This window comes from Apus apus, chromosome 4 (assembly GCF_020740795.1).
Source record: "Apus apus isolate bApuApu2 chromosome 4, bApuApu2.pri.cur, whole genome shotgun sequence".
NCBI classification, from domain to species: domain Eukaryota; kingdom Metazoa; phylum Chordata; class Aves; order Apodiformes; family Apodidae; genus Apus; species Apus apus.
This window is the reverse complement of record NC_067285.1, coordinates 656,482-665,038: the sequence shown is the minus strand read 5'-3', so window position 1 is coordinate 665,038 and position 8,557 is coordinate 656,482. Positions and strand designations below refer to the sequence as shown.

At 47.6% G+C, this 8,557-nt stretch overlaps 1 protein-coding gene across 27 annotated transcripts in view; it reads left to right on the top strand.

The window, feature by feature from the left end:
- The first annotated feature begins 349 nt into the window (after positions 1-349).
- Positions 350-8,557, top strand: part of JAKMIP3 (Janus kinase and microtubule interacting protein 3) — a 79,838-nt gene continuing 71,630 nt past the window's right edge. For 16 of the 27 annotated variants that reach the window (XM_051617571.1, XM_051617568.1, XM_051617570.1 and 13 more), the window contains exons 1-2: positions 351-559; positions 1,131-1,273. The gene's annotated coding sequence lies outside the window, so the exon portion shown is untranslated. Of the gene's footprint in view, positions 560-1,130; positions 1,274-6,961; positions 7,244-8,557 lie in introns of those variants that run through there. The other 11 variants (XM_051617584.1, XM_051617582.1, XM_051617583.1 and 8 more) reach the window with 3 other exon arrangements.

Genomic DNA, 8,557 nt, shown 5'->3' with positions numbered 1-8,557 from the left:
CTAGGTAATTTTGCAGTGTGGGGCTGTTAGAAGGATCTTGTAACCAAACGCATTCATTTTTTTTCTGTGTTTGTTACTCAGCTCCGATGCAAAGGGGGATTTTCAGAGTGGTGGGTGTGGGTATTGAAAATGAGTGATTTTTCGGTGGTGAGAAGCAGTGAGGCTGAGAGGCAGCACACCGGGGGTTAAAGACACGCTTCTCCTATCTGCAGCTCTTTAATCCTCACCCGGTACCTCGCAAGCCGTTGCAAAGATGCCTGCTGTCCCCAGGGCACTGCCGAGCAGGGGAGTGCTCGGCCACGACGTTCCAGGCGAGGCGACCGCCCGCACCGGCACCCGGGAGGCCTCCCGCGCCCCCGGGCTCCATCCCCGCTGCTCGGAGCAAGTGCCACGGCTGCCGGCTCTCTTTAAATCCCAGTATCCTCCAGCTCTTCCCTGCCCCTTTCGGTAATTTCTTCCCTGCCTCGGGAGGAGCTCGGCTCAGCCTCAGCCCCTGCTGGATGCGGGTCTCGGCTTCAGCGATTCAGCCGGAGACGCCAGCGCTTCCAGCTGCGCCCAGGTAGGAGGGGAGCGGTGCGGGAGCTGGCGGGGAGCTCTGCGGGTCCCCGCACCCCTGATGGGCTGCTGGCGGGCCGGGCGGGCCTGGCTGCGGGTGCTGCGGGAGCCGAGGGTGCTGCGAGAGCCGCCGGTGCCGCGGGGCTGCGGGGGCTGCGGGGGCTGCGGGAGCCGCGGGGCTGCGGGGCCGCGCCGCAGTTGCCCCCGCACCGGCTGCGGAGCCGCCGCGCGGAGCTCACGGCTCCCCGGGGCAGCGGGACCCGCCGGGCAGCGCCGGCAGCCCCGCCTGGGCAAACTGCCCCAGCTCCTGCCCCCCAGGCAGGGCTGGGCCGGCCCTGCCCCGGGGCTGCGGGCAGGCGGGGCCGGGTTTACTGCAGGGTTGGGGTTTTTTTTCCTTTTTTTTTTTTCCACCCTTTTTTCTTCTCCGTCCTCTAAATCCTCCCCAGGACTGAGCGGTGAATGATTTCTCAGCCGATTCCACTATTCAGAGGACAGAGCTGGAAAATATCATCTTGTGCAGCAGGGATGGATTATTTTAATATTTTTTTTTAATATATATGTTTCACCTTTTGCAGCGTGGGTTGCAACAATCCTGTAAAATCTGTCTGCTAGGAGCAGCCTACAGGTTTTAAAATGAAGTGCACTGCATCCAAGGACTGGTCCTGCCCTCAGGTAAAGCAGAGAAGCAGTGAGCATCATGATGGAGAGTGCCTGTGAGGTTAGTTCCTCTCTGTGTTTGTGCATCTATAAATATCTGCCTAGTGTGCTATGAGTATCTGTGTGTTACACACGGATCATCCACTGCCTAAAAGGCTTCATATAACCTGTGGTCAAACGTCCTGTTTTGCATTCTGTGTTTGGGATTTGTGTCCCCCCCTTAACCCCTGGTCAATAAGCTCAGCTCTGCGCTGCAGCAGCTTTGCCCCAGGGGGCCAGCCAGCCCCCCAGGAGAACATCTCTGCCCTTCCCTGGTTAAGTGGGATGCATCTCCCTGCTCCATTTATTTGTCAGGATCTTCACAGAGTCTCTGTCATATGTGACTGAGTTGAAATGTCAGGCCTGTAATTGTTGATAAATGTCCTCTGCAGCTGTAAATGTTGGTATTTCAAGTTAATACAAGTTATGATGAATTACTGTAACCAAGTAATCTGGCTTCTCTGCTCACTGAGTAACTGATCTGGACATTTCCTCTTTTCTGAACTCTTTCTGCACTGCCCTTCCTGAGAACTGCTTCCTATTCCCTGCTGTTTAACCTCTTAAATTAAAATAAGAAAGTCCTCATCCTTTTTTTTTTTTCCCACCCCCCAGCTGCTTGCTCCATTGGTGGTTTTAAATGTCGTTCATCTCATCAAGATTTCTTTTCCTTTCAGTTAATGTGGCTGTGCCTCTACTGACACTGCTTAAAATGCAGACAGAAATTAGGAAACAAACACATTAGAATCAGAGTGATTCTGTCTGTGACCTCCCACATCACGATGCTGCCAGAGAAACGTGTATTGTATAGGATAATAATTCAGTGGCAGGAGATGTTCCCTGCTGTCAGGCTACGCTCACAGCTCTCAGCTGACATTCAGCATTCTTAGCCTACCCCCTGTGCTGCCCTTTTCGCTTGTCTCTGTGTGTTTAGGTGCATGGGAGGTGCTTGAAGTGTGCTCAGAACTGGGAAGTCTGGTGTCGGGGCTGTCTCAACGCTTTGCTTTTGCAGCTGAATGCCTGTCTGTCCTGTATTGGCTCTTCTCAGCTTTCTGGCTAGTAACTTCACCTGGATGTATCAAACTGGTGGTAAGATTAGGTTCTGTAGTGGTGAATTAAAAGACAAATGCCACCGGTGTGAGGATACAAGAACAACTTGACTAGAGGAGGTTGCATTTATCACTAGGGCCCTGCTGGAAAAAATAACACCCCATTTTAAGATGACTTGTAAGGATGTGCTTAAGGCCCATAAACTGTCTTGAAAAATACTAGTCTTGAATATATTTGTGGAACTGTGTGCCTGTAAATCTTTCCCTTATTCTATGCTCTGAAAGTGACAGTTGTCAACACCTCCTACTTGGTGAAGTTTCAGAAAGTTTCCAAGTACACTGTCAATTTCTATGAAGATTAAAACTTGGCTTCCTTTTTTTTTTCCCCCAAATGCATCTCTGAAATAGTACCTCTTCTTGCTGATGGCTCACATTCAAAATAGTGTCAGCAAATGAGTGTTAATAAGAGAAGACCTTTACATAATGATCTTTTTTAACACATCCCCTCAAAACATCTGTCTTCTAAGTTTATCACCTTCTCCAGTGCAGCCCTTCATGTATAATCAACAGCAGAGGTTCAGCTTAAATGGCAAATATAACGAAAAAAGGAGGTTCAAAACATTGCACAGAAACCAATGGCCAAACCAATGGGGTGTAGGATTGAACATAAAGCTCTTCCATCCAAATACTCTGGTTGTGAGACTCTAACAGGACTGAGTAATTTTAAGTCAATAACAGTGTTTGTCCTGATACATGTTTACCTAATACATGGTAAAAGCAGCCAAATACTTCAGACTTCCAAACAAAATAATTCCTGTAATCCCATGTTTATTTGACCACACTGGCCATGCATGTATCTGCATGCAAAGGAAAAGGGGAACTCGCTGGTCCTTAGAGCCTCAAGTTTTGACTCTCACTGGGGGCAAAATACCAAGCAATTTCTACCCGTCATCTAACCTAGAGAGGTAATTCTGTCAGTTTCCTTTGGCTCTTACAGCCAAGTGCTCAGTAGTGAAATAAACCTAAAACCCCCAAAGATCTCAGGCATTTAACACAGCTCTGTAGTAATTATCTTAATGGAGAATCACATCCTTTTAGATTTTTTTTTAAACTCTTCAGTTCTACAAACCCACAAATTGTTATTCCCAGGAACAGGTGATAAGGGATTTGTTATTCACTGATGAAGCAGAATCAGTCCTCCAGTGTGACCCTCCCTTAGTGCTCCATGAAAGAAGAGGCAGTGTCTGAGGAGAAATAGTGATGAAAAGCTTGAGAAAATGTCTGGAGGGCAAAATTTGTTTCCTCAAACACACAGACAAGCAACAGGGAGTGGAGGTTGCCTTTCTTTAAGCCCAATAGATAACCCATGGTGAGGCTTTTTTGAGTTATTACACCCCTGCCACAGCCATTTGACCTTGAGAAGATCACGTGCAGAAGGGTCCTTATTTTTCATGGCACTTGGGTGAAGAGTCAATTTGAGTTGCAGAATGTGTATTTTCCATCATTTTAGCTAGAAATATCTGAATTCTTATTTCCTCCTGGTGTTGGCTCCAGGTTCAGCTGCCATTTCAGAGCAGAGCTGGCAGGCCTGGCTGCAGGGCTGGCTTTCCAAGGAGGACCATGTCTGCTGAGCTTTCCTAGACTAACTGGGATTAAGTGTCCCAGGACTACCTGAAACCTGCATCTGGTCTGGAAAGCTGCTGCCTGCCCAAAGGGTGTTGAAGATTGCAGCAGGCTGGTTTTGCCCTGGTTCCCAGCAGGATTCCCTCCCCTGGCAGCAGGCTGGCTCTGACTGCAGGGCAGTGTGAGGCTGCTCAGAGTGGCTGTTGGGCTGTGGCAGCCCTGACCCCTCCGTTGCAACCCTTGGAAAATCAGTAGAGTTGGAATCGGTTCAACACAGGCTTTTTTTGCACCAAAAGGACTTCTCATCCTTTTGCTGACTGCTGTGTTTTGTCTCACATGACCCTCGGTTACACAACGGACGCGTCCCCTGGCACGTACCGGAGGTAAAGGCCAGCATTGATCAGCTCCAGGTGGCACACACTGTGTTTTACTGGGATGTCAATCTGAGACATGCTCTGTGTTCCTGGTGTTTAATTAAAAAACAAACTGCACCCAAAAGGCCTGATTCGGATGCCACTGAGTCAAGGTCAGAAATCTTACTGGCTTCAGGGACTCAGGACATGCCCAGAGGAAGAACTTAGCTAAACATCTGAAGTCTTTGAATATTCACTAATTTGCACCAACTTCTAGTAGGTCTTTTACACTTAGATTCCCATGGCCCTTCTGAAAACTCTTTTGCTACATTTTGCATTTTAACTAATTCTATGCTAAAATGATTATTTGATTCATTTGATATTGAATGACTTTTCTAGTTGCCTTCATGACAAACAATTTCTACCCATGGTTTATAATAAGAAGGTGTATAGTTTGGATGAGGACAGTGCTTTTAAAGCAAATCTTGTGCTGATGCCCATTTGCACTTTGGGTTGCATGATGGTATGGCCTCAGCATCCACAATCTGGATTCCTTTTGGATAAAACTAAATCAAAAGGTGTTTTCCAACGAGTAACTGGAGCTCACAGCATAGGGTGACACTAGGTTTTGAAGTTCCATCAGAATGTTCTGTAATGTTGGCTTTTTATAGCTCATTCTAGTGTGTGGTATTTTCTTACTCTATCTGAGAAGAAATACTGGCAAAGAAAGCTAATGAGAAACTTGAAGACAGAGAAGAAATCTCATTTAACCATGCAAAACACAGATTTTTCTTTACCTCAAAGTTTCAGATTTTCACATAAGCAGAAAAAAAAAAGGTTCCCTAAATATAGTTGCTCTGGTCATGTCTGTGTGTTGAAGCAGGCAGTAATTTATAGCGGCAGCTTTTGTCACTTTGGAGAATTGCAGAGAGTTGTGCACCACAACATGCCCTGAGTCCTGCCCTGGTTCAAGGACAGGAGCTAGCAAGTCCTGAGTGTTGGGTGCCTAGCAGTAAATATCCACAGTCACTGATGAGGAGCTTCTTGGCTTTTTTGTCTTCACATGTTCCTTGTGTTGATAGCAAAATAAAATGACTACTCATGATGCATTGCTGCATGATTGTCTAATGTCATCATCACTCCTTGCGTGCTAGGTAAGGCCAGATTATCCTACAGTCTTCCTCAGGGATGGGATGTTGGATGGGAAGGCCAATTGTATGCATGGTTCTGTTCCACCAAGATGGTTAGAGTAGACATCAATTTCTGAGAGCAAAAGAGCAGGACACGGAGCTGTGGCTGGGATCACACAGGTGCTGAGCACACAGGTGACCACACTCAGTGCTCAGCTTTTCCTCCCACTTTCCACAGAGCCTTTCCCTGTCTGGAAAAGGGGGGAAATGCACCGAGCACGTTGAAGTTTGCTGACAGTAAATGTTAGGTGAGAGTGAGTCGGGTCTTGCAGGTCTGACAGGGGTGCTGATCACTGGAACTTCCCGGATCTCTGGTTTGCACTCAAAGTCAGAGGAAGCTACAGACAAACAAGTTAATAAAGTAAAAATGCAAGGGGTCTTAAAGGAAAAAAATGTTCTCTTGATCTGTAGTTTAACAAGTAAATGGCAAACATACTGACTTAACGGTCAGTATTAATCCACTTTCTCTCAGCTAATGCCTGCAGTTGTTAAATGCATTTTCTCTCCAATCAAAGCAGTGTGGGGATTTCTAGTGTTCTGAATGACTGCTTAAAAGCTTATTTTACTGGCTGGTCACAACTTTTACTGCATAAGCTGTCTATTTTAGTGGCTGTCCTTGAAGGAAGCGTTGTGGATTTTGTTTCAGTGAGCAAACCTGTAACATTCCCAGGAAAAGGCTGGCTCAGCATGGCCAGAGCCCAGAGCCCTGCCAGGAGCCAGGGACACCTCCCCCGGCCCCGGGGGGTGCCTGCAGGCTCTGACCCTTGCTTGTGGAAGGACTCATGACAGGGTTTGACACTTGCACCCTTCACTTGTGTCTTCTCTCAGTGCTTATGCAAGGTGTTCTGAGGTGCTGCTCGGGTTTGCCCCGGAGGCTGTGACAGGGGCAGGGAAGGTCTTGCTGTGCTTCTAACTGCTCAGGCTCTGGGCTGTTCTGTTTAGGTCCTTTTCACCTCCCAGCTCATTTTTCCTGCTCCATAATATAGACTGTAAATTCATTTGGCATTCGTGGTTGAACAGCTCAACCAACCATGGGCTAGGCATTGAGAAAGACTAGTTGACTTTAAAAACTATAGCAAAGGCTGATTTTATCTCCTGAGGTCACAGATAGCAACATTAAGCAGCACGCTTATAAAATCAAAATAAGCTTTTGGAACAAGGACAGGTATTTTGTTTTAGGCCTCTTTTCTTCTCCCAGTCTTTCCTGAACATGTGGCTGGTCCTTGGATTTGCACATGTAGAAATTCCAGTTCCACATTCTGCTGATACCAGTTTATGTGATTTACAGGGACAAAACCATCACTGCCAAACTCTGGACTTCACCAGTTTGCAAGCTGGTAGTGGAAGGAAATCTTCATTATGTTTTACTTCCCTTAGGATGTATCCAGGCATAGCAGGAGTTAAAGAGCTGGCTGTTTGCTCCCAGGTGCTCCTCCTTACATGTCAATTAGCCCAGCAGGCTGGGAAGCCTGACCTGGATTTAGGCAGAGCCTGCAGGGGTGTCTGAGGGAGTTTTGCCAGGCAGCAAATCCTAAACAGAAGCCATTTTCTTGCTTTCTTTGGTTTAGGGTTGTGTTTGGTTTTTTTCTCCCCTCTTACCAAATATCTGTGTGTTACTTGTGACTGGCTTATGGTTTTGGCCTGATAAGGTTTTATAATAACAAGTTAAGTAAAAGCATAGTGGAGAAACAAGCACTTCAGAAATTGGGATGTATCACAGCTTTGAAGAGGAATGGAAGAGAGGAATGCTTGCCGTGCTCCTGGAGTTGTCCTGAATAAAGTAAGTGGTGGGAAAGGGTGTCTGAGCTGGCCGAGGCAGGCAAAGCAGACAGCACAGAGGGTGGGGAGAGCAGCTGAGCTTGGGGGTCAGGCTCATCATTGAGGGCAGGAGCTGAAAAATCCTACGGTGCTCTCTTTCCCCTCAGAGTTTGTTTAGGAGTTATTTATTATTGTTTTGCTTGTTTAAAGTGAAAATCTGCACTAGGGAAGTGTGGGAAATGACTTGTTTGGGTGTGCCTGGCAAGCAGCAGGCTGGCAGAAGATGGCCAGAGTCAGTTTGGTGTTGGCAGGGTGGCACAACCAAACCCACCAGAGAGCAGAGAGGTGAATAGAGCCCTCAGAATGCCCAGAGGCAGCTGGACTGAGCTCTGCTGCTGTGTGACCTGCTGCTTGCTGAAGGGCTTGGAAAAATTTGGGAAGAAGCTTGCAGCCTAAAACTCTTTTTCCTCTCCTTCACTTGAAGAGCACAAACCATTATGAGTAGGAGAGTGTGAGGGGTTTTTCTCCCCTTCCACAGGTGAGGCTGAGTGAATGCCCATTGCCTTTCTGCTGGAGGTCTGTGCTGGGTGCTGTGCTCCTGCTGCACCTGCTGAAGCCCTGGGGTGGCAGCAGGAGGCAATGCCAACCTAGTGCACCCCTCGGTGCAGGTGCAAGCAGTTCCTGCTGGGCTGTGTCCTCTGTGGGCAGAGCTCATGCCATGGGCAGCCTAGGAGAGCTGAGGCTCCATAATCTCCATGGAATGTCTGGATTTTGGTAGGGAGAAGGAAACTATAGGCATTTCACTTTTTTTTTTTCCTGTTTTTCACTCCCTTATCTCTCTTATCTCAAGGGGATGAAATAGACCTTGGGGACAGGGGCTGCCCTTACAGCAGGGCTTGTATTTGCTCTCCAATGTCTCCAGCAACCTCCCATGAGGAACATCAGGAGTGGAGAGCAAATTATCTTCATGGCCCACATGGAATGCACCTTTCCCAGACAAGAAGTTGGGCGTTTTCTGTGTGTACTGAGCTCATGTGGAAGGAAAAGGTAAAAGATATTTCTTCCATCAGCTGAAGCTGGAGAGAGCAGAGATACTTGACAGGAGCAGACTTGCCCCAGCACTGTGTGCTTCTGAACAATCTGCAGTGGTTCCCGACCAGCAAGAGGCTTAGTCATTGGTGTGTTTATTGGTGTAGGCAAGGGGCTCAGCATCTGGACCAGGTCTGGTTTAGCTGCCCATCTCAAGACAGTAGCTGCTTTCCAGCCCCCCTAATGTTGGATGTATTTAACTGTGAGAGCAGTAACAGGTGAGTAGAAAAAGTTGCTGATTAGCTCA